General features: G+C 41.5%; 1 long non-coding RNA gene across 1 annotated transcript in view; it reads right to left on the bottom strand.

Annotated features, from left to right (window-relative positions):
- The window catches only part of LOC308188115, a 437,773-nt gene that overhangs the window by 398,371 nt on the left and 13,870 nt on the right, over positions 1-25,532 (bottom strand). The window lies entirely within an intron of this gene.

The following is a 25,532-nucleotide window of genomic DNA, read 5'->3' on the forward strand; positions in this document are numbered from 1 at the left end:
GCTGCCCATGGGGGACCAACATTGAAGCACTTTGCTCCTGTCAGATAGAACCCATGTAGAAGCATTTCTTGAAGAGTTGCTGTTTGTGGGAAGCCCACATAGGATCAGTTCTGGAAGGGATGCATCCCATGGGAGTTGTTATTCTGGTGTTCTTAGGTGGCACAACTCTTGGGCATATGAGCAAAAGTAGTAATTGAACCATTTTGACGTGCAAATTATCTGATTTATATATATATATATATAGTAATTGGATGTGCAGTTAAGACCTGAAATGATTGTCCAATCAATTATCTAGCATTTTTGACAAAGGTCAGTTTGACTGTGCTAAGCAAAGAACATATCTAATAACAAAGGAAATAAAATATGTTTATTCTGCATGTTGTGATATCATGGAGTGGAATCATAGAATGTTTTGGGCTGGAAGGGACCTTAAAGATCATCTAGTTCCAACCCCCCTGCCATGGGCAGAGATGCCACCCACTAGATCAGGTTGCCTAGGGCCCCATCCAACACCCCTTGAACACCTCCAAGGATGGGGCAATACACAGCTTCTCTGTGGAAATTGTTCCAGAGCCTCACCACTATATGAGTGGAGAATTTCCTCCTGACGTCCACTCTAAATCTCCCCTCTTCTAGTTTAAAACCATTCCCCCTTGTCCTATCATTATCTGTCTGAGAAAATGTCTCTCTCCATCCTTTTTCATAAGCCCCCTTTAAGTACTGAAAGACCGTAATGAGATCTCTCCAGATCCTTCTCTTCTTTATGCTGAACATAGCAAGCCCTCTTTGACTTTTTTCATAGAAGAGGTGTTCCAGCCCTCCGATCATCTCTGTGGCCCTCCCCTGGACCCACTCTAACAGATCAACATCCTTCTTGAGCTGGGAGCCCCAGACCTGGATCTGGGACTCCAAGTGGTTCTTCACAAGGGCATAACAGAGGGGGACAATAACCACCCTTGGCCTGCTGGTCTCACCTCTTTTGATGCAGCCCAGGATGCAGTTGGTCTTCTGGACTGCAAACGTGCGCTGCTGGCTCATGTCAAGCTTTTAATTCACCAGAACCCCCAAATCTTCTCTACACGACTGCTCTCAATGAACTCTTCTCCTAGTCTGTCCTCATGTCTGGGAGTGCCCCGACCCAGGCGCAGCACCTTGTTCTTAGACTTGTTGAACCTCATGAGGTTCACATGGACCAACTTCTCAAGCTTGTCCAGATCCCTTTGGATGGCATCCCTTCCTTCTGTTGTATCAACTGTGCCACTCAGCTTGGTGTCATCTGAAAACTTGCTGAGGGTGCACTCAATCCCACTGTCTATGTCATTAATACTGATATTAAATAGTACTGGTCCAAGGTCCAAGGACAGACCCCTGAGGGATACTACCTGCCACCAGCCTCCACCTGGACATAGAGATGTTGACCACATCTCTCTGACCATAACCGTACAGCCAATTCCTTATTCACCAGATGGTCCACATTTGAAAACCATCTCTCCAATCTGGAGACCAGAATGTCATGTGGGACCTTATAGAATTCCAGATAGATGACATCTGTTAGTCTTCCCTTGACAATTAATGCAGTCATTCCATCATAGAGGGCCATCAGATTGGTCATGCACAAATCACTCTTGGTGAAGACATGTCGGCTGTCTCACATCACATCCTTGTCTTGCATGTGCCTTAACATTGCTTCCAGAAGGATCTATTCCATGATCTTCCTAGGCACAGAGGTAAGGCTCTCTGGTTTGTAGTTCCCCGGGTCTTTCTTTCTACTCTTTTTAAAAATGGGAGTGATGTTTCCCTTTTTCCAGTCACCAGGGAATTTGCCTGACTGCCGTGATTTTTCCAAATATGATGGAGAGAGGCTTGGCAACTGCATCAGCCAGTTCCCTCAGGATCCTTGGTTGCATGTCATTGGGCCTCATAGATATGTTTTATCAGGTGATCTCAAACCTGCTCTTCACTTACAGTGAGTGTGACTTTGCTCCCCCAGCCCCTACCTAGATGTTCAGGGACTCAAGAGATATGGGAAGCCTGTCTGTCAGTGAGGAAAAGAAGTTATGGAGTAGCTCAACCTTCTCCATGCCTGTTACAAGTTCTCCCTTCTCATGTATCAGAGGGGTTACACTCTCCTTGGCCTTTCTTTTCTAGCCGATGTACCTATAGAATACCTTGTTATTCCTTGCATCCCTTTCCAAATTCAGTTCTACCTGTGCCTTGGCATTCCTGATCCCATCCCTGCACATCCGGACAGCATCCCTATATTCTTCCCAGGCCACATGTCTCCACTTTCACTGCCTATGCTTTTCCTTCTTGCACCTCAATTTGACCAGTAGGTCCTTGTTCAGCCATGCTGGTTTCCTGCCTTCCTTGCTTCATTACACATGCAGAGGGACAGTTGTTGCATTCTAAGAAAAAGTGTCCTTAAAAAGTTGCCAGCTCTGTTCATCTCCTTTGTCCCTAAAGACAGTATTCCAGGAAATTTCATCCATGAGGTCTTTAAACCTTCATGAGGAAGTTAACCTCAACATACTCCAAGAATTTGCTGTATTACTTACTGCCTGCTGTGTAGCTTTCCCAGCAGACATCTGGGTGCTTGAAGTCCCCCATCATGACGAGAGCATGTGTCTTGCAGTTGAAGGAAGAAGGCCTCGTCAACAGGCTACACATGATCAAGCAGAATCAGGAATATCCTGAAATAAAGTCTAACAATATTCTTCAGAATAAGTTAAAGAATTATGGATGAAACATTGCGACATTTAAGTTTATTGCTTGTAAAATTTTTCACTGTTTTGAAGAAGCCAAAAAAACCCCTGACATTTGGATATTCTTTCCAATTGTCATTTTAAATATAGAATATAAAATATTTTTGGAGTTGAAAGCTATTGGATTCTATTAGTTATCTATATAACATGTGAATTAAGAATACCTTATTTGGAAGAAATAGCCAATAATATCAGAAGTAATCTGTGGTAACTTAAAAAAGTTTGATTTATTTCTATTAAAGCACTGTAAGATCACTTATTAAACACTATAAGATCAGCGAAATTGTGAAGCATGGAAAACCCCTGTTAGAAAATTGTAGTTATTTAATTGCTAATTCATTTTGATGCAATTTTAGAGACAGAATCTGGTTCATTATCTGTATTGTTGTACTTTAATACAGTCCAACAGAGAAAGCAAAAATACTTTGTGAAACAAACTAACTATCCTTTCTCCCTTCATCTGTCCTAAGAATAACCCACCCACACTGTTAGATTGTTTTTCTTATCACAGAGAGGCTGCAGCCATGAAAGATTCTGGTAAACTGAGCTGTACTTCCCTCTTTTAAAACTTGAGTGTGTTCCTACTAAGGGAAAAAAAAAAAAAAAAAAAAAGCAACAATCAGACAAAGTTGCCTTGTACATGGAGAAGGTATTATGTTCAGTTTGACCTTGACCTACAACTCTTGACATCAGCTCCGGAAAATGTGCCAGTTTTCTTGCCCGGTTTGTTAAAGTGGTGAAGCTTTACTATTACTGTAAGTGCGTATTTTACATACACACACAAATACAAGTGTGCTTATTTCCATGAAGTCAGAGGTAACAAAGCTCTCTTTGTATCTAGCAAATATAATTCTTTCCTCCTTGCATAATTGCTTAGATGTTTTTGTTTGAAATTCTATTCACATTGACACTCCATGTATGTGTGAAACTGGTTTGAATGATGTCTACATTCATTATTTTTTCCACAGTAACTATTTCCCTTACAAGGTACATGATCCCAGAGCAAAGAAAAGTTAAGAATTTAAAACTCTGAGGGTTCCTTTGTAGGGACAAGTATAATTTTTTTAATTCACATTCCTTTCACTTTCTTACTTTCTATAATCCCTGAAGAGAACAGAGTCAAACTTTGTGTTCTAATTAGGATTTTCAGTATTTATGGCCTGCAGCAACAAAAGAAAAAAAATATATTCAAGGGTTGTTGTGGGAAAAAGGAGTGGGCCAGGGTTGAATTCTTGCAACTGTCATTTACATTTTCTAAGAACAGATGTCAAAAGTGAAAATGGTTTTATGATTCACAACCCAGTGTGACTAAGAGGGTTTTGCATGAAATATCGGTAAGAAACACCTATCAAAGAGTTTGGGCAAGAAATGTTACTTTGAGAAAGAGAATAGACTGGATGATGATAACAACTAAGTTTCAAGAAAAAAAATTTCACATATTGCTACGTTGATTTTATAAATGCAGATATTACAAATGTACTGCATTAGTAGTGCAAATGCACTACAAAATTTTATAGGGGCAGTTGAAAAATGATTTTGTGCCAGGCAACCAAAGTTTTTGAAAAGACTTTTGAAACCTGATGTTATTTCAAATGTGCTCAGATTGACTATGGTACAGGAATTTTGAAAAAGTACATCTTTGCCCTCCTTTGCTTTACAATAGAAGTTTATTAAAGGATCAGCTGTAAAGCATTCAGTCACCAGATGAATGAAGCATAATTATTCCATTTTTACTTAATTATGCAGCTTCCTGTTCTGTTCTTGTTAATACCTGATTTGTTTGACTGTTTCTTGATGAATGCTTGACAGTCACAGTAGGCCAAACTGTGTAAGGGGATCAAGAAAATAACTTTTGGCAATTTCTCACTGAACATCGTGCAAATCTGGTGGTATTCTGGTACTATTCTATGGTAGTTTAACAGAACAGAACAGCAAAAGCATCATCCCAACTCTTTCTCTTTTCAGTGAAAATTTGCAGTAAAATTGTTCACAAAAAGGAAAAAAAAAGGAAAAACAACTTAATAAAAATGAGTCTGCGAAGACTATTAAAATAAGAGGAAGAGAAAAAAATAATTAAAAAAATAAACAGCAGCAACAGCAAACAATAAACAGCATTAAAGATCTGAAGAAAAAAAATGTTATTAAGTGTTGTGGTTTAACCCGGCTGGCAGCTAAACACCACACAGCCGTTCGCTCACCCTCCCCCCTCCCTCTCTGGGATGGGGGGAGAGAAACGGGAAAGTGAAGCCTGTGAGTTGAGATAAAGACAGTTTATTAAGACAGGAAAATAATAATAACAATAATAATAATAATAGTGATAATGGTAATAGTATTAACAATAATAATGTGTAAGAAAACAAGTGATGCACAATGCAATTGCTCACCACCCGCTGACCGATGCCCAGCCTATTCCCGAGCAGCCGGCCCCCCCACCCCGGCCAGCCACCCCTATATATTGTTTAGCATGACGTCAGATGGTATGGAATACCCCTTTGGCCAGTTTGGGTCAGCTGTCCTGGGTCTGTCCCCTCCCAGCTCCTGCTGCACCCCCAGCCTGCTCGCTGGCAGGACAGAGCGAGAAGCCGAAAAGTCCTTGGCCTGGTGTAAACACTGCTCTGCAACAATTAAAACATCAGCATGTTATCAGCGCTCTTCTCATCCTAATCCAAAACATAGCACCCTACCAGCTACTATGAGCTACTTAACTCTGTCCTAACTGGAACCAGGACAGATATCCACCCCTTATTCCATACCATTTATGTCATGCTCAGGTTACACTCTGTCCAATACATTCTAATTAATCACCATTTTCATCTATGATATATAGCAATCATGGTAGTGATGACATACATTATTATATAATAATTAACATACTACAATTCAACTCATGGGCTATTCTCACCCAGTATCAAATCCCCTTGAGGTACACACCGGACCTCCCCATTCTTTTGCATTACCCACCAAGTGCATCCAGGTCCCTGAGCAAAAGCAATTCCACGAATGGGTTTGCCTTTTCCTGAGGCAGGAGTAGCCCAGACTGTTTTACCCAGCATGTTTCTTACGTGCACTACAGGAACTTTATCCCCTTCTACAGTGCGTAACAGGTTTGATTGGGCAGGTCCAGCTCGGTTGGCAGATCCCCTGGTATTGACTAACCAGGTGGCCTTTGCCAAATGTGTATCCCAATTTTTGAATGTCCCAGCACCCATTGCTTTCAGTGTAGTCTTCAACAGTCCATTGTATCGTTCAACTTTTCCAGAGGCTGGTGCATGATAGGGGATGTGATACACCCACTCAATACCATGTTCTTTGGCCCAAGTGTCTATAAGGTTGTTTCGGAAATGAGTCCCGTTGTCTGACTCAATTCTCTCTGGGGTGCCATGTCGCCATAAGACTTGCTTTTCAAGGCCCAGGATAGTGTTCCGGGCGGTGGCATGGGGCACAGGATATGTTTCCAGCCATCCGGTGGTTGCTTCCACCATTGTAAGTACGTGGCGCTTGCCGTTGCGGGTTTGAGGGAGTGTGATGTAATCAATCTGCCAGGCCTCTCCATATTTATATTTCAGCCATCGTCCTCCATACCAAAGAGGTTTTGACCGTTTGGCTTGCTTGATTGCAGCACATGTTTCACAGTCATGAATAACCTGTGCTATAGTGTCCATGGTCAGGTCCACCCCTCGATCACGAGCCCATCTGTAGGTTGCATCTCTACCTTGATGGCCTGAGGTGTCATGGGCCCATCGGGCTATAAATAATTCACCTTTATGTTGCCAGTCCAGGTCCACCTGAGCCACTTCAATCTTAGCAGCCTGATCCACCTGCTGGTTGTTTTGGTGTTCTTCAGTAGCCCGATTCTTGGGCACATGAGCATCTACATGGCGTACCTTTACAACCAGGTTCTCTACCCGGGCAGCAATATCTTGCCACAATGCCGCAGCCCAGATGGGCTTGCCCCTGCGCTGCCAGTTGTTCTGCTTCCATTGCTGTAACCACCCCCACAGGGCATTTGCTACCATCCATGAATCAGTATAGAGATAGAGAACTGGCCACTTTTCTCGTTCAGCAATATCTAAAGCCAGCTGAATGGCTTTTACTTCTGCAAACTGACTCGATTCACCTTCTCCCTCAGCAGCTTCTGCAACTCGTCGTGTAGGACTCCATACAGCAGCTTTCCATCTCCGATGCTTTCCCACAATACGACAGGACCCGTCAGTGAACAAGGCATATTTCTTCTCATTTTCCGGTAGCTTGTTGTACAGGGGGGCTTCTTCAGCACGAACCACCTCCTCCTCTGGTGATATCCCAAAGTATTTGCCTTCTGGCCAGTCCATAATCACCTCCAAGATTCCTGGGCGACTGGGGTTTCCTATTCGAGCCCGCTGAGTAATCAGTGCAACCCACTTGCTCCATGTAGCATCAGTTGCATGATGCGTAGAGGGGACCCTTCCTTTGAACATCCAGCCTAGTACCGGCAGTCGGGGTGCCAGGAGGAGCTGCGCTTCAGTACCGACCACTTCCGAAGCAGATCGAACTCCTTCATATGCTGCCAATATCTCCTTTTCAGTTGGAGTATAGCGGGCTTCAGATCCTCTGTATCCCCGACTCCAAAACCCCAGGGGTCGACCTCGAGTTTCCCCAGGTTCTTTCTGCCAGAGGCTCCAGGTGGGACCATTCTCTCCGGCTGCGGTGTAGAGCACATTCTTTACATCTGGTCCTGTTCGGACTGGCCCGAGGGCTACTGCATGAACTATTTCCTGCTTAATTTGTTCAAAGGCTTGTCGTTGCTCAGGGCCCCATTCAAAAGCATTCTTCTTACGGGTTACTTGGTACAGCGGGTTTACAATCAGACTGTAATTTGGAATATGCATTCTCCAAAACCCCACGACACCTAGGAAAGTTTGTGTTTCTTTTTTGCTAGTTGGTGGAGACATAGCTGTTATTTTGTTGATCACATCCATTGGGATTTGACGGCGTCCATCTTGCCATTTTATTCCTAAAAACTGGATCTCTCGTGCAGGTCCTTTAACTTTATTCTGTTTTATGGCAAAACCGGCCTTCAGAAGGATTTGGACTATTTTCTTCCCTTTCTCGAAAACTTCTTCTGCAGTGTCACCCCACACAATGATGTCATCGATATACTGCAGGTGTTCAGGAGCTTCCCCCTGCTCCAGCGCAGACTGGATCAGTCCATGGCAAATGGTAGGGCTGTGTTTCCACCCCTGGGGCAGCCGATTCCAAGTATATTGGACTCCCCTCCAAGTGAAAGCAAACTGTGGCCTGCACTGTGCTGCTAGAGGGATGGAGAAAAATGCATTAGCGATATCAATTGTGGCATACCACTTGGCTGCCTTTGATTCCAGTTCATACTGGAGTTCTAGCATGTCCGGCACTGCAGCACTCAGTGGTGGCGTGACTTCGTTCAGGCCACGATAGTCCACTGTTAGTCTCCACTCACCATTAGACTTTCGCACTGGCCATATGGGACTATTAAAAGGTGAATGAGTCTTGCTGATCACTCCTTGGCTCTCCAGTTGACGAATTAGCTTATGGATGGGACTCAGGGAGTCTCGGTTGGTGCGATATTGCCGCCGGTGCACAGTTGTGGTAGCGATCGGCACTTGCTGTTCTTCAACCCTCAGCAACCCCACAACAGAAGGGTCCTCTGAGAGACCAGGCAAGGTAGACAACTGTTTAATGTCCTCTGTCTCCAAAGCAGCTATGCCAAAAGCCCAGCGGAACCCTTTTGGGTCCTTGAAATATCCTCTTCTAAGATAGTCTATGCCAAGGATGCACGGAGCATCTGGGCCAGTCACAATACGGTGCTTTTGCCACTCATTACCGGTTAGACTCACTTCAGCCTCCAATACAGTTAACTGCTGGGATCCCCCCGTCACACCATAAATACAGATGGGCTCTGGCCCTTTATAGCTTGATGGCATTAGAGTACATTGTGCACCGGTGTCTACCAAAGCCTTATACTTCTGTGCGTCTGACGTGCCAGGCCATCGAATCCACACAGTCCAATAAACTCGATTGTCCCTTTCCTCCCCCTGGCTGGAGGCAGGGCCCCTCTAGTCCTGGTCAGAATCTTCATTTCTGTGTTTAAAGGACTGCCTGCTGGAAGTTGGAGCAGCAAACCTTTCAGAGAACTCCTTTTTCCCAATTGTTTTCCTTTGCAATTCACGTACCCGTGCCTCTAGGGTCGCAGTAGATTTTCCATCCCATTTTCTCATGTCCTCTCCATGGTCACGTAGGTAAAACCACAGGGTGGCGCGGTGTGTGTGCCCACCATATTGTCTTCCTTGCATAGATGAACGTTTACCCCTAATAGCTGAGACACTGGTTTGTACAGGTGGGGAGGAAAATAAACTCTCTTTAAGTTGGTGGATCTCTTCAGAAAGTTTCTCCAAGGTATTCTCTTTTAGCTGGTGAACACTAGTTCGTTCAGGTGAAGGGGAAGATAATCTTTCTTCAAGTTGGTGGATCTTTTCAGAAAGTTTCTCCAAAGCATTCTCTTTTAGCTGGTGGACACTGGTTCGTTCAGGTGAAGGGGAAGATAATCTTTCTTCAAGTTGGTGGATCTTTTCAGAAAGTTTCTCCAAAGCATTCTCTTTTAGCTGGTGGACACTGGTTCGTTCAGGTGAAGGGGAAGATAATCTTTCTTCAAGTTGGTGGATCTTTTCAGAAAGTTTCTCTAAAGCATTCTCTTTTAGCTGGTGGACACTGGTTCGTTCAGGTGGAGGGGAAGATAAATTCTCTTTAAGTTGGTGGACCTCTTCAGAGAGTTTCTCCACAGCTGAGACACAGGCCTTTAGGGAAGAGGAGAGATTTCCTTCGTACTGCCGGAGTATTTTAGTCACTTCATTCACTGTGGGATTCTCCTCCGTTTTCCAGGTTAGTATTGCCAATGAGTTGGCATATGATGATGGGGCACTCCGTACAAACTTCCGCCACATGGGTGGTGTACACTGGACTGCATCTGGATCTGTGGATGTTTGTGCGTCATCTAGGTCCTTATAAATTACTTCCCGTACGGCCAATTCCCTCAGGTACTGAATTCCCTTCTCCATGGTGGTCCATTTGCTTGGTAAACATACAAGTTCTTCCTTGAAGAGATACCTTTCCTTCACAGCTGACAGGAGACGCCTCCAGAGGCTGCGAGATTGTGCTCCATCTCCAATTGCTTTGTCAATGCATGCGTCCCTAGCAAGGGATCCCAGCCGCCTGGCTTCCTTGCCCTCCAATTCCACATAATTGGCTCCCGTGTCCCAGCACCGGAGCAGCCAGGTGACAAGCTGCTCGCCTATACAGCGACCAAAATCTTTTCGCACATCTCGTAGCTCACGCTGGTATAGAGTCCGGGTAATTACTGTTGATTTTCCGACATCCTCATCCTCATCTTCAGTCTCCTGCACCTTTGATGGCTGGTATGGAGTCCGGGTAGTTACTGTTGATTTTTCGCCATCCTCATCCTCATCTTCAGTCTCCTGCACCTTTGATGGCCCAGCCTCGTCTTCACTTCGCCCAGACTTAGCAGAAGACTGTCTGCGTTTTAAACGACCTGAGCCTCTATACCATTTTTTCACCTTGTCTACAGGGGCAACTTGCACTGCTACAGCTCGTTTCTCTGACCCAGCCACAGGGTCTGCCACAGGGGTTGGAATACCCTCTGCGGGGTCAACTTGCACTGCTACAGCTCGTTTCTCTGACCCAGACACAGGGTCTGCCACAGGGCTTGGAATACCCTCTGCGGGGTCAACTTGCACTGCTACAGCTCGTTTCTCTGACCCAGCCACAGGAGTGGGAGCAGCTGCACGAGCTGGGGCAGCTGCAGGAGCTGGGGCAGCTGCAGGAGCCGGAACGGCTGCAGGAGCTGGAGCTGGAGCGGCTGCAGGAGCTGGAGCGGCTGCAGGAGCTGGAGCTGGAGTAGCTGCAGGAGCTGGAACTGGAGCGGCTGCAGGAGCTGCAGCTGGAGCTGGAGCGGCTGCAGGAGCTGGAGCTGGAGTAGCTGCAGGAGCTGGAGCGGCTGCAGGAGCTGGAACTGGAACGGCTGCAGGAGCTGGAGCTGGAATAGCTGCAGGAGCTGGAACTGGAGCGGCTGCAGGAGCTGGAGCGGCTGCAGGAGCTGGAGCTAGGTTGCTAATAACATCAATTGCAGCTCGATAGGCACAAGCCAGACCCCAGCACGCTACAGTGATTTGTGTCACTTTGGAACTGCCAGAGTCATGACACCTTTTTTTCAAGCATTCTGCCAGCTTTTTAGGATTTTGCAGTTGTTCAGGGGTGAATGTCCAAAACACTGGAGGTGACCACTGCTCTAGAAACCTGCCCATATCCTCCCACACTCCCTGCCACTCGCAACTACCCCGCCTCAAGACAGATCTCCGGATGAGATTCCTAAGTAGTTGTTTAACCCTCCACAAAATCTGAAGCGCATTCAGGAGACATAACAACAAGAGCAGGCTGGTCTGAGTATCCCAAGGATATTCAACATCTCGGAGAACCACCGTAACTAACTCGGGGGATAAGAGGGTGGTGGTGAAGGAGAAAGGGAGAGTGAACAGGTAGGGAAACATGTCTTCCCCTGTCCCCTTCACAGATTGGCTCCCTAACGAAAACAGGCAATAGGTGTAATTGCTAATAGTTTCCGAGATATGGGTTCCAAAGTATAGAGTCGACGTCAGTGCTGAGTACAAATACCAGGTTAAAGTCGTGACCAGATATTTCATCATTTCATAAGCCATTGTTACACCGCACAGTACCATAACAATCTTAAACCAGGGCCCGGAAAGGATAAACAGTGCAACAGGGAGCACATACAGAAAGTAACGCACCATAAAACTCAATTTGGAATACAGGTACAGCAGACTGGAGATTAAGGCAATCAACATCGTGACTAGCAACTATTAAGCAGGTCCAATACTTATACCAATTTTAGTTTAACACACTCTGGTCAGATTTGTCGATATCTCAACCCTTCGGGCCCCACGTTGGGCGCCAAAAAGACTGTTGTGGTTTAACCCGGCTGGCAGCTAAACACCACACAGCCGTTCGCTCACCCTCCCCCCTCCCTCTCTGGGATGGGGGGAGAGAAACGGGAAAGTGAAGCCTGTGAGTTGAGATAAAGACAGTTTATTAAGACAGGAAAATAATAATAACAATAATAATAATAATAGTGATAATGGTAATAGTATTAACAATAATAATGTGTAAGAAAACAAGTGATGCACAATGCAATTGCTCACCACCCGCTGACCGATGCCCAGCCTATTCCCGAGCAGCCGGCCCCCCCACCCCGGCCAGCCACCCCTATATATTGTTTAGCATGACGTCAGATGGTATGGAATACCCCTTTGGCCAGTTTGGGTCAGCTGTCCTGGGTCTGTCCCCTCCCAGCTCCTGCTGCACCCCCAGCCTGCTCGCTGGCAGGACAGAGCGAGAAGCCGAAAAGTCCTTGGCCTGGTGTAAACACTGCTCTGCAACAATTAAAACATCAGCATGTTATCAGCGCTCTTCTCATCCTAATCCAAAACATAGCACCCTACCAGCTACTATGAGCTACTTAACTCTGTCCTAACTGGAACCAGGACATTAAGAAAAAATAAAATAAAATCAACATCACTGCTGCTCCCCAGAAGAAGGCTTTTTCACAGCTGTGGGAAGGAGAGAAAAGAGAGAGGGTGAGAAATTAAGTGAGTTATGTGGAAAAAATATGACAACGTTTTTGTTTTGTTTTGTTTGCTTTCAATAAATATACTTTAATAAATAAAGGAAAATAAAATGGCTCAGGAAAAAAAAAAGTAAATATTGTGAAAATTGATTTTTGATTAGTAGCTCTGTTTCAGGCCATATTTCCTAGGTGTTCTAGATGCTTGGGAAGACTATTTTGGAAAAGATAAGAGAGGAGAATCAAAATTTAAAGGTACCAATGAGAGATGTCAACCAAACACATATCTATGTTTATTTTTTCATGTTAATTAAATACCTAACTGCCAACTATGCATTTGAAAATTTACCCTATACTATTGTTGTGGTTTAACCCGGCTGGCAGCTAAACACCACACAGCCGTTCGCTCACCCTCCCCCCTCCCTCTCTGGGATGGGGGGAGAGAAACGGGAAAGTGAAGCCTGTGAGTTGAGATAAAGACAGTTTATTAAGACAGGAAAATAATAATAACAATAATAATAATAATAGTGATAATGGTAATAGTATTAACAATAATAATGTGTAAGAAAACAAGTGATGCACAATGCAATTGCTCACCACCCGCTGACCGATGCCCAGCCTATTCCCGAGCAGCCGGCCCCCCCCACCCCGGCCAGCCACCCCTATATATTGTTTAGCATGACGTCAGATGGTATGGAATACCCCTTTGGCCAGTTTGGGTCAGCTGTCCTGGGTCTGTCCCCTCCCAGCTCCTGCTGCACCCCCAGCCTGCTCGCTGGCAGGACAGAGCAAGAAGCCGAAAAGTCCTTGGCCTGGTGTAAACACTGCTCTGCAACAATTAAAACATCAGCATGTTATCAGCGCTCTTCTCATCCTAATCCAAAACATAGCACCCTACCAGCTACTATGAGCTACTTAACTCTGTCCTAACTGGAACCAGGACAGATATCCACCCCTTATTCCATACCATTTATGTCATGCTCAGGTTACACTCTGTCCAATACATTCTAATTAATCACCATTTTTTTCAAGCATTCTGCCAGCTTTTTAGGATTTTGCAGTTGTTCAGGGGTGAATGTCCAAAACACTGGAGGTGACCACTGCTCTAGAAACCTGCCCATATCCTCCCACACTCCCTGCCACTCGCAACTATCCCGCCTCAAGACAGATCTCCGGATGAGATTCCTAAGTAGTTGTTTAACCCTCCACAAAATCTGAAGCGCATTCAGGAGACATAACAACAAGAGCAGGCTGGTCTGAGTATCCCAAGGATATTCAACATCTCGGAGAACCACCGTAACTAACTCGGGGGATAAGAGGGTGGTGGTGAAGGAGAAAGGGAGAGTGAACAGGTAGGGAAACATGTCTTCCCCTGTCCCCTTCACAGATTGGCTCCCTAACGAAAACAGGCAATAGGTGTAATTGCTAATAGTTTCCGAGATATGGGTTCCAAAGTATAGAGTCGACGTCAGTGCTGAGTACAAATACCAGGTTAAAGTCGTGACCAGATATTTCATCATTTCATAAGCCATTGTTACACCGCACAGTACCATAACAATCTTAAACCAGGGCCCGGAAAGGATAAACAGTGCAACAGGGAGCACATACAGAAAGTAACGCACCATAAAACTCAATTTGGAATACAGGTACAGCAGACTGGAGATTAAGGCAATCAACATCGTGACTAGTAACTATTAAGCAGGTCCAATACTTATACCAATTTTAGTTTAACACACTCTGGTCAGATTTGTCGATATCTCAACCCTTCGGGCCCCACGTTGGGCGCCAAAAAGACTGTTGTGGTTTAACCCGGCTGGCAGCTAAACACCACACAGCCGTTCGCTCACCCTCCCCCCTCCCTCTCTGGGATGGGGGGAGAGAAACGGGAAAGTGAAGCCTGTGAGTTGAGATAAAGACAGTTTATTAAGACAGGAAAATAATAATAACAATAATAATAATAATAGTGATAATGGTAATAGTATTAACAATAATAATGTGTAAGAAAACAAGTGATGCACAATGCAATTGCTCACCACCCGCTGACCGATGCCCAGCCTATTCCCGAGCAGCCGGCCCCCCCCACCCCGGCCAGCCACCCCTATATATTGTTTAGCATGACGTCAGATGGTATGGAATACCCCTTTGGCCAGTTTGGGTCAGCTGTCCTGGGTCTGTCCCCTCCCAGCTCCTGCTGCACCCCCAGCCTGCTCGCTGGCAGGACAGAGCAAGAAGCCGAAAAGTCCTTGGCCTGGTGTAAACACTGCTCTGCAACAATTAAAACATCAGCATGTTATCAGCGCTCTTCTCATCCTAATCCAAAACATAGCACCCTACCAGCTACTATGAGCTACTTAACTCTGTCCTAACTGGAACCAGGACAACTATAATAAAATAGAGTGTATAACAAGTGAATGTAATTAACTTGGAAAGGGAAAGGGAAAGAAAAGAACAAAACAAAAAGAGTGAGAAAAACATAATTACCTAGATTATTTGTATGTGTAGACTAATAGTTCAATATTATGATTTCTTTTTTTCCTTAAATGAAACATGAGTGTCTCACTCAGGACTGTCATAACTAGGTAGCTGGCTAGCTGATTATATATTTTAATAGTGGAGATGAAGTTTAATGAAAGACTTGAAGGAAGACTATATTTTTATTGCTGCATTGGTATAAAACTAATAAATAGATCAAATTGAGATATGTGTGAATCAGACCTAATGTTAGAAAAAGCGACTGAAGAAATTAAAACCATTCAGCTATACTACAGTAAATGGATACTCACAGTTTGTTTCAATTAGGCACTTATTCCAAACCTTATTTATTTCTTGAAGCATAGACAGAAAATCCTATTTTACATTTATTTTTAGAAAAATGCCAGTTTAGCAAAAATGAACTTGGAGACAAAGGGAATTGTGACAGGGAAAAATATTCACATATATACTAACATATCCTAAACTAACAGATTCAAAGCTGAAATTTAAATCACTGTGCCTCAATTTTTGTACATGTATCCTTGTATTTTTACCCCTCAGTACAAAGTACCTGTACGAAGTAACTCAGTACTCAGTACCCCTGAGCTCAGCCTTTCAAAAATCTTTGAAAGTACTCATTATGTAGACATATGTGGAAAATAAACAAACAAATAAAAGAACAAAAGACAAAGCCTTGGTCTTCAGCTGGATACATCTAACGTAGAATGGCAGTCTGTGAAAAAAAAAAAAAAAGTAAAGAAATTTGTAAGGTACTACTATAAAATTTACTTTGTTAATTTATGACTTCTGACTTCTGTTTGACTACAAAATTGGTCACCAATTGGTCAAGATATAAAATTAACCATCTCTTTCCATTCTTCATTATTAAAAGAATGCAAATGAGAGTTGGCAATTGTTTTTCTGATCTTTCTTAAAGTTTATGAAAGAAATTTGTGGAGGACATTATGTGTTTACTCAATAAGAGTAATAGAGAAAACACTTTTTTTTTTCTAATTCATTCTTGCATCTTGGACAAGTCAACCATAAGGCAAAGGAAGACAATAGCTTCTTTCAGTATCTAGCAGATAAGTGGGAGAGAATTGCTATCACCTACATTGAACAAGATTTCCACAAAACTGCTGAAATACAATAGTACAAACCATAACACTTTCTAAAAGCTTTTACTTCATGCATGCCATCATCACTTTCCATACAGATTCATTCCTGTGTGACACATACATAGATATGCACACACTCTCGTTTTGCTAAAAACACAGTCATAAAAAGTAGCTTGGCTGTCCTTTTCATTAAAGTATGTGGACACATTTTTTCAGAACAAAATCTAACTTTCTAACCACCATTCTGTCCACCAAAATCTAACAACCATTCTTACTTATGGGAATAAGGACAAGAAGGAGAAATATTGAAAATATGTGGAAATCTTACTCTGACAAAAATTCATGAAAGTGGTTCATCAGTTTTCTTGCTTTTAGTTTATCTCAGTTTTATATCACAAGAGAGATATCTAAAAGAATCATGAATTTTATGGGGAAATCATTAGCAATTGTCATTTTAGTTTGTTGGAAAAAGTAGTCACCAAATTTATTTATGTTTTATTAACAATTTCAGTCCAAAGTACAGTATGCCACTATAAAATGATACAAATTAATTTTTTGACAGTAAATTATTATAAGTGGTCCTAATCTCACATTCTTGTTCCAACATTGACAAGGACATCTGAAAATTGTTATTAAAACTTTTGATCTAGCTTCAACAGGGGTGGAAGGATCACAGGGAGAAGCTGTTTCACATTAGTTTTCTCCTAACGGAAAAAAAATGATAATAATGTTATGTTTATTATTATGTGTAATTTTCTTTTAAATCCATATGCATATAGTCATGAATATGAAATGATAGAAGCAGTATGACTGAAATACATGCCTTGCATTAGCCAATGCCTTGCATTGGACAATAAGAATTTGGCACTGAGTATCTACTTTGAATAATTTGAATATGGACTTAAACCACAGAGTTCATAATAAAATACATTTGCGGGAAAAAAATATAATAATATATACATATATTACATATATACATACACATACTAAATAAATAAATAAATAAATAAATAAATAGTATGTATATAATATATATATGTATATATAAGTTTGACCACCAAAAAAGAAATTTTAATCAGATTTACTTAAGTTTATATATTTGTCATAGAGGAAGGGAAAATAAAAAGAAATTATTTTACTAATGTCTACTTTAGAAAACAATGTATGCTAGAAATTTCAAACTCAATCTCAGAATATAACTCATGACTCATCATGCACTTGTATATCCTCTACCTGATGATAACCTACTAATAGTCATGCTACTTCTGTTTCTTTAATGCCAATGAAAGTTTCTGCCATCTTTGATGTCTTGTTTGAAGACAATCATATACATTTTCTAAATTACCTTGTCGAAAAAGGGCAGAGGGATTTGATCAGGTTTGAGACCAGGTTCTAAGGAACCTAAAGGTGCACAAGTCCATGGGACTTGATGAGATACATCTGGAGGTCCTGAGGGAACTGGTGAATGGAGTTGCTAAGTCATTGTCCATCATTTTTGAGAAGCTGTGGCAGTCCGGTGAAGTTCCTGCTGACTGGAAGAGGGGAAACATAATGCCATTTTTAAGAAGGAAGAAAAGGAAGACCTGGGGAACTACATGCCAGACAGTCTCACATCTGTGCCTGGCAATATCATGGAGCAGATCCTCCTGAAAACTATGCTAAAGAACATGGAAAACAGAGAGGTGACTGGGGATAGCCAACATGGCTTTACTAAGGGCAGATCATGCCTGACAAATTTGGTGGCCTTCTACAATGGGGTTACAGCACTGGTGGATAGGGAAAGAGCAATTGACATAATTTACCTGGAGTTGTGCAATGCATGTGATGCTGTCCCCCATGGCATCCTTGTCTCTAAATTGGAGAGACATGGATTTGATGGATGGTCCACTCATTGGGTAAGGAATTGGCTTGATGACTGTAATCATAGAGTTGCAGTCAATGGCTCAGTGTCCAGGTGAAGATCAGTGACTAGTGGTGTACCTCAGGGGTCCGTATTGGGATCAGCACTATTTAACATTTTTGCTGGTGACATAAACAGTGAAATTAATTGCATCCTCAGTGAATTTGCTGGTGACACCAAGCTGAGTAGTGTGATCAACACGCTGGAAGGAAGGGATGTCATCCAGAGGGACCAGGACAGGCTTGAGAGGTAGGCCTGTGCAAAGCTCATGAGATTCGACAAGACCAAGTGCAAGGTCCTGCATCTAGACTGTGGCAATCCCAATCCCAAATACAGGCTGGGGAGAGAATGGGTTGAAAGCAGTCCTGAGGAGAAAGATCTGGGGGTGTTGTTTGATGAGAAGCTCGACATGAGCCAGGAATGTGACATTGCAGCTCAGAAAGAGCAACCATATCCTGCTCTGTATCCAAAGAAGGGTGGACAGCAGGTCAACGGAGGTGATTCTCCCCCTCTACTCTGCTCTCGTGAGACCCTACCTGAAGTATTGCATTCAGTTCTGAGGCCCCCAGCACAAGAAGGACATGGAAGTATTAGAATGAGCCCAGAAGGGTACCATGAAGATCTTCAAAGGACTGGAGCATCTTTCCTTAAAAACTGAGTTGATACCTCATCAACGTGAATAAAAATCTGAGGGAAGGGTGCCAAGATGATGGAGCCGGTCTCTTTTCAGTTGTGCCCAGTGACAGGACGAGAGGCAACGGACACAAACAGAAGCACAGGAAGTTCTGGCTGAATATGAGAGGGCATTTCTTTACTGTGAAGGGTGACAGAGCACTGGAACAGGTTGAACAGAGAGGTTGCGGAGTTTCCTTCTCTTGATATATTCAAAACCTGCCTAGATGCCATCCTGTGCAATGTGCTCTAGGTGATCTTGCTTGACAGGGGGATTGGACTAGATGATCTTTAAGAGGTCCCTTCTAACCTCAGCCATTCTGTGGTTCTGTGATAGGCTTAGGGAGATGGGGTTGTGCAGCCTGGAGAAGAGAAAGCTCCAGAGAGACCTTAAAACAACCTTCCAATAGATGTCTATGGGAAAGATGGGGAAGAATTCTTTATCAGAGAGTGTAGTGATGGAACAAGGAGTAATGTCTTTAAACCAAAAGAAAGTAGGTTTTGATTAGATATAAGGAAGAAATTTTTTACTGTGACGGTGGTGAGGCACTGGAACTGGTTGCCCAGAGAAGTTGTGAATGCCCCATTCCTAGAAATGTTCAAGCTCAGGCTGGATGGGGCTTTGAGCAACCTGCTCTAGTGGGAGGTGTCCCTGCCTGTGGAAGGGGGTTTGGAATTAGATGATCTTTAAGGTCCCTTCCAATGCAAACCATTTTATGATTCTATGATTCTATGACTTCATACTGAGATTTTTTTTTAATAGATAAAATTTTTGTTTACCTCTTTACTTTTGACATCTAATCCCATTTTGAAATAGCTGCTACATGAAATTTGCTCTATTTTATAAGTGCAGTAGAGATAGTTGTGTAGTTTATCAGGGAGTGAAAGTAGAAAATGTAAAGTTACTCATTTTATGCATGGTGCACACAATATTTTCCTGAGGTTATAGAGGGGAATGACCTACATTTAAATGGTACATGGCAGAATGGAAATTACTAGTCTTCAGGAGCACCAGTTGCAAGATAAATAGTCTGTGTTATTTTAGTAGTAAATAATATGAAAATATAAACAGCTTTTGTTTTTGTTGCTCATAAACAGGTCTTATATAAAGTAAAATATGAAAAAAAACACACTATGCTTTCTTGAGACATTTTAGAAAATTAAAAAAAAAGTCAGCTAGTATTGTCATCTTGTAGTCTTTTAAATAGTCTATTAAACAAAAGATATTAAATAGTCTGATTCCTTATCTTGCTATAAAGTTATTGGTCTGTTAACCTCACTGATAAGTAAGCTGTTTTTGTTTGCAAACATATAAAAGATTCCTAGCATTTTTAAAGAGGTGTTCTTTTCACCTTTCTAAAGATGTCTTTGATAGCTAAAAATATCTGTAATAGATTGTTATATTTTTATCTTTCAGCACTTTTAGTTTTTGTTGTTGTTGTTGTTTTTTGTTTTCTTCTCTAATTGCTCTATTTCTCAATGAGATATTATGATAAAGAATCATATTTGCAGAACTGGACTTAAAGTCCTGTATAATATTGTGTAGTGTTCAAATTAGGAATTTAGTGGTAACTATATAAAATCAAAAAGGTCTCAGAATGCTTATATATAGCCACAGGAAGTAGCTAGGGTTTATTGTTTTCCCTTAGTTAGACCAGCAGGCATCCAGTCCACTAAGAGGCATCTATTAATTAATCTTTATTAGCTATTGGGAAGCTCCTGGTCTAGAAAGGTTTTTGACCATCACCACCACAAACATACAGATATTAAACTTTCTGTATACTGTTAGCTCAAACAATATGAAAGGAACGTGAACATCTCCTTGAACTTTCTCTTTCTGTTTAAATAAATAAATAAATAAATACACTTAATATCCTCTGGAGAGGAAGAGAGGTAACTTTGTTTGTTTGGTTGGTTTTGTCTGGAGAAATCAATAGCTTCATATATTCAGTTAGTGACAAAGAAACTAGAGGAAATGAAAACGTGAATTAAGACAGCACGTTGAGATACATGCTGGCATTGGTCATAATGTTAAATTTCTAAGCATTTCAGCCACAGTTTGAGGAACTTAACTGGGTTTCCAGTGCAGTACAAACTTGAGTTACCTCTATATTTACCCATACTGTACCTGAAGGAAACTTTCCCTCCAGTTTATGGAACACTTCACAGAAATCTCATGCTCTGGGGAGAAGGGAAGGAAATAGGAAAAACAACAACAAAACAACTTTCTATTTTTTCATGGCTTTGTATCCAGAAGGTGGATTAATGCTCTTGACCTTCAATTTGAAATAAAGACATCCTAGACAGATTTTACAAATGTTGCATCCGTACTTGCCAATTCTTGTATTTAAGAATTATATTATTTTAACTTATATACATACAGTATATAAATATCCATATATGCAATATACATTCAGAAATGCATCTACACTTACATACCTTTATGATTTTGTAAGATGGGAAAAAGGAATTACTTAATACTTAAATACACTCTATGAAAATAAGGGAGGAAGGGAGAAAGAAGGAAGGAAAGGAAGAAAGAGAGAAAGAGGGAAGAGGGGACAGAAGGGAGGAAGGAAACAAGACAGTTGTTGCGTATATTGAAGCACATAATGTGTAGATAAAAAAAAAAAGAAAAAAAGAAAAAAAAAAAAGACTTTCCAGCAAAATCTCTTCTTCTAAACAATCTGGTCTTCTTGGCTAAAAATAAAGATCCTGCTGCCATAATAACATATTGTTCTTGATTAAAAATGCTCATTAAATAGAATTAATGTTCTTATTACTGGCTAATATTTTTCCTTAAATAATAAATTATGGACCAGTAATAACAGAAAAATTATATAGCCTAATAATGATTTGGATAAGGTTTACTTATTTGGGTGTGTAAAGACTTTAATATAGTAGATGTTTCATCTAACATGAATTTCAGACAAGAACAAGTGTTCTTTCTAACCACTCTGTTTAAAAACAATAGAATAATAGAACAGTTGGAAAGGACCTTCAAAGACCATTAAGTCCAACTGCCTGACTGCTTCAGGGCTAACCACAAGTTAAAGCACATTATTAATGGCATTGTCCAAAATGGCTGTTGAACACTGACAGGCATGGGGCATCAACCAATACTACAATAAGCCTGTTTCAGTGTTCGACCACCCTCACAGTAAAGATTTTTTTCCTAATGTCCAGTCTGAACCTCTCCTGGCATAGCTTTGTGTCATTCCCATAGGTCCTGTCATCAGTTATCAGAGAGAAGAGACCAGCACCTCCCTCTCCACTTCCCCTCCTCAAGAAACTGTAGAAAGCAATGAGGTCACCTCCTTTTCTCCAAGCTTAACAAACCCAGTGTCTTCAGCTTCTCCTCATAAGACATGCTTTCAATCCCTTTTACAAGGTGTGTTGCCCTTTTCTGGACACATTCACGTATCTTAATATACTTTTACATTGTGAATCCTAGGAGCACCCACAATATTCAAGGTGAGGCCACATCAGTGCTAAATATAGTGGAAGAATCAATCTCTTTTGACCAGCTGTCTCTGCTATGTTTAATGCACCTCAAAACGCAGTTTACTCTCTTGAGTGCCAGGGAACACTGCTGAAACTCAATAGGTGAACATTTTGAATCATCTTATTTCATCCTTTCTGCTTCCTTTCTCATGTTTATCCATCGTTGCATTATTTTCCTTTGCCTTATTTAACATTGAAGAATCTAGGATATATAGTTTGAAGACTGGAGGGAAAAATCAGGACAGAACCATTATGACCATCTTTTGGGAACACCTGAACCCTTCTAGTACAGATTTTGTTTATTATACATTTATCATTAACTTATCCAAATTCACCTTTTTAGAGAAAAATTCAAAATAATGTATGGTGGTTTTACCTTGCTAGGCAGCTAACTCCACCACAACTGCTCTCTTACTCCCTGACCTCAGAAGGGGAGGTGAAAGGGAAGAAGAGAAGGAAAAAAAAAGTCACGGATTGAGATAAGTATAATTTAATTAAAGGAAAAATAATTACTAGGGGAAAATTATTATTAATTAAATATTTTAACTAAAGGGAAAAGGGAAAAAAAAAAGAAAAAGGCCATGTGGAAACACAGAGCAAAGAAATTAGTCCCTAAATCCCATCAACAGGCAATGCTTGACCACGTCCTTGAAGCAGGGCCTCAACACACATAGCCATTGTTCGGGAGGACAGACATTTTCACAACAAGAGCCCAGCCCTCCTCTCTTCTTCCTTTTTCCACCTTTTATTGCTGAGTGTGACATCATATGATATGGAATATCCCTTTGGTTGGTTTAGGTCAGCTGCCCTGGTGATGTTCCCTCCCCATCACTTCCACACCTCCAGCCTGCTGGCTCTTGGTGGGTTGGAGGGAGTCTTGATGAGGTGCCAGCATTGCTCAGCAGTAGACACAACACTGGTGTGACAGCAGTGTTGTTCCAGCTACATGTGCAGAGCACAACACTGTATGGGCTGCTGCAGGGAAATTTAACTCCATCCCAACCAGACCCAGTACAGAAGGTCAGCCCCACAGAATGAACTGGTGGGGCTGCACAGAGGTACTTTATCTTTCTACACTTCTGGAAATCTGTAAGATGTAAGGTTAAATCCCTTCTTTCTTCTTCAGACTGAGACAAGCTCTTCCAGCTCACTGTCTTTCAGTATCATAAGGACTCTCAATGAAAGTGCTCCTATCTTTCTGCATTCCTTCAATAATCACTGAAATAATTACATTACTTTGGTGATCAGATAAAATTTTCTCTGTTATACCATTTCTGCACAATCACATGCCATCTCTATCCCAAGAAGGTCAAATAAAAAAATAATTATCTATAAATATGCTATGAATATGTGCTCTGATGAGCACATGTAGGCAAACTGTCACTTAGCTCAGTCTCCTATTGCTTCTAAACTTCATTAATGCACTGATTTCTTCTGGACAAGGAGAGATCTGTGACTGGGATTAATATAGTGTCTCTAGAGTGGGTTGAAGGAAACCTATGAGCACCCATGAAACCAAACAGAAATGCCATGTCTCTCTTATGGTGTATCATTTCATAAATATTTTTTAATTTTAAAATAGAAGACTTTTACATCTGTAACATAAAACTGATTACATTAATACAATAATTAATTAATCTAGATAATCTTCCAACTTTTGAAACAAATTTGTAATCTGGATAGGATTTTCCAGGCAGATGATTAAAGGATTATTAACAAAAAATGTTAAACTTTATTAATATTACCTTTGTACTGATACAAAGTTTCCAAACTGAAGCTCTGTAAAAGAACAATATACTGAAATTTTAGTATGCACTGAGCATCATCTCTGTAAACTGGATTGATTATTTTTATCATACAGCAAACAGAATAAAGAAATTAAAACTAAAAAGGAAAATGTGTGTGCCAGACCAGAATAATATCAAAATATGCCAAAGCTGGGGAGGGTGGGAGGAAATACAACACAGATGGCACTGATTTAACAAATACAGGAACTCATTCAGTGCCTGTTATGTTGGTAGAAAATGAAATCCATTATCCTCACAAGTTCCAAACTGTTTTCCTGGACAGGTATAAACAGATCTGAGCTCCTCTTGTATAGCAATCAGATATCTGGCTTGGCATGGAGTTGTTCCCGTGATGCTGGACTCCTGTGCCCAGCTGAGATGCCCAGCTCTGCTCTGCCCTGGCTGTGCTACAAAACCCCAGAAAAGGGACTAGAGAGCTAATTCATGAGCTTCAATTCCCTCTTGTGAATTTTGGTTTAGATTTTACAGCAGTGTTAATCCTTGTGTTCATAACGACTGCCCTCTAAAATAATTCCCTAGTTAGCACAATTCAAAATATCAAAACAATGAGACAAAGTGCTAAAGGGGGTAAGAGGTATGTGAGACTAATACATTCCACAGAGTAAATATAAAGTGCTACTAACACCTAAAATTTTGTAGGCAATATTACAACAAGTATAACTGCTAAAATTGTGATTGAAATTACTACTTATTAGAAAAAGGTCTGCCATTATTGGAAATCTATTAACTGCTAATATACCATGTAAAATATCTATTTGTTACCCAAACAAAATGTCTACAGAAGATAACAGTTCTGCAGCATACTGGTCTCCAGCTGCTATATAAAAGATTGGGATAGGTCCAACACGAGACAGTCATTGAATCAGATAGTATTATTCATTTTGCTACAATAACTACTTCTTAAAGCTATTATTTTTATCATTTTGTTCTTTAGGGTCCATTTTTCAGCTTCAGTTTTTGCATGTGAAAACACACCAGTGTGTACATCATTTCTGCCAGTACTAGCCAGTTAAAAATAAATAAGCATCTACTGAAAAGTGTATACTTAGGGAGTCCTATGGATCTTTTACATGAAAAAAAAAGATTTTCATTTGTTTTAACCTGTAATGGTCCTAAATCTAAACTAACTACCCTAGGCTTTCCTTAGAATGCATAGAACAAGAACCTTAAGAAGAACCTAGAGAAGAAGATTCAATGGCAGGAGACCCGTGTTTTGGGTTGAATTGCCTTTAAAAACTATTTCTTTGAGGAGATGATATAGGGGTCCTGGTAGTATGGAAGAATTTCCTGAGGTGACTGAGGAAATTAAACTGATATTCACATTTTAAAGGAAAAGTACAGCATTGAAGAAGCTTCCAGGGTGGAGTGTAGCTGCATTACATAGAAGTTCCCTAGCCCTCCAACCTTAGACGTTAATCACACCAGGGGAACCTGGTGTGCTAACTCTAAGAGGAACGATACAGGGTGTGGCGCAGAGTGGAGACACCATGTATCTCTGTGATAAGATGGGACTTGATTCTTCTTGTGCACAACGAAAGTGATAAGCTACACATTTGCTACCCTGAGCCAACAGCCTGTCATGTATTTGACAAAACGCTGTACTTCGGTGAAATTTGCTCATTATAATAT

The sequence above is a fragment of the Anser brachyrhynchus genome (assembly GCF_964034855.1).
Source record: "Anser brachyrhynchus genome assembly, chromosome: 1".
Classification (NCBI taxonomy): domain Eukaryota; kingdom Metazoa; phylum Chordata; class Aves; order Anseriformes; family Anatidae; genus Anser; species Anser brachyrhynchus.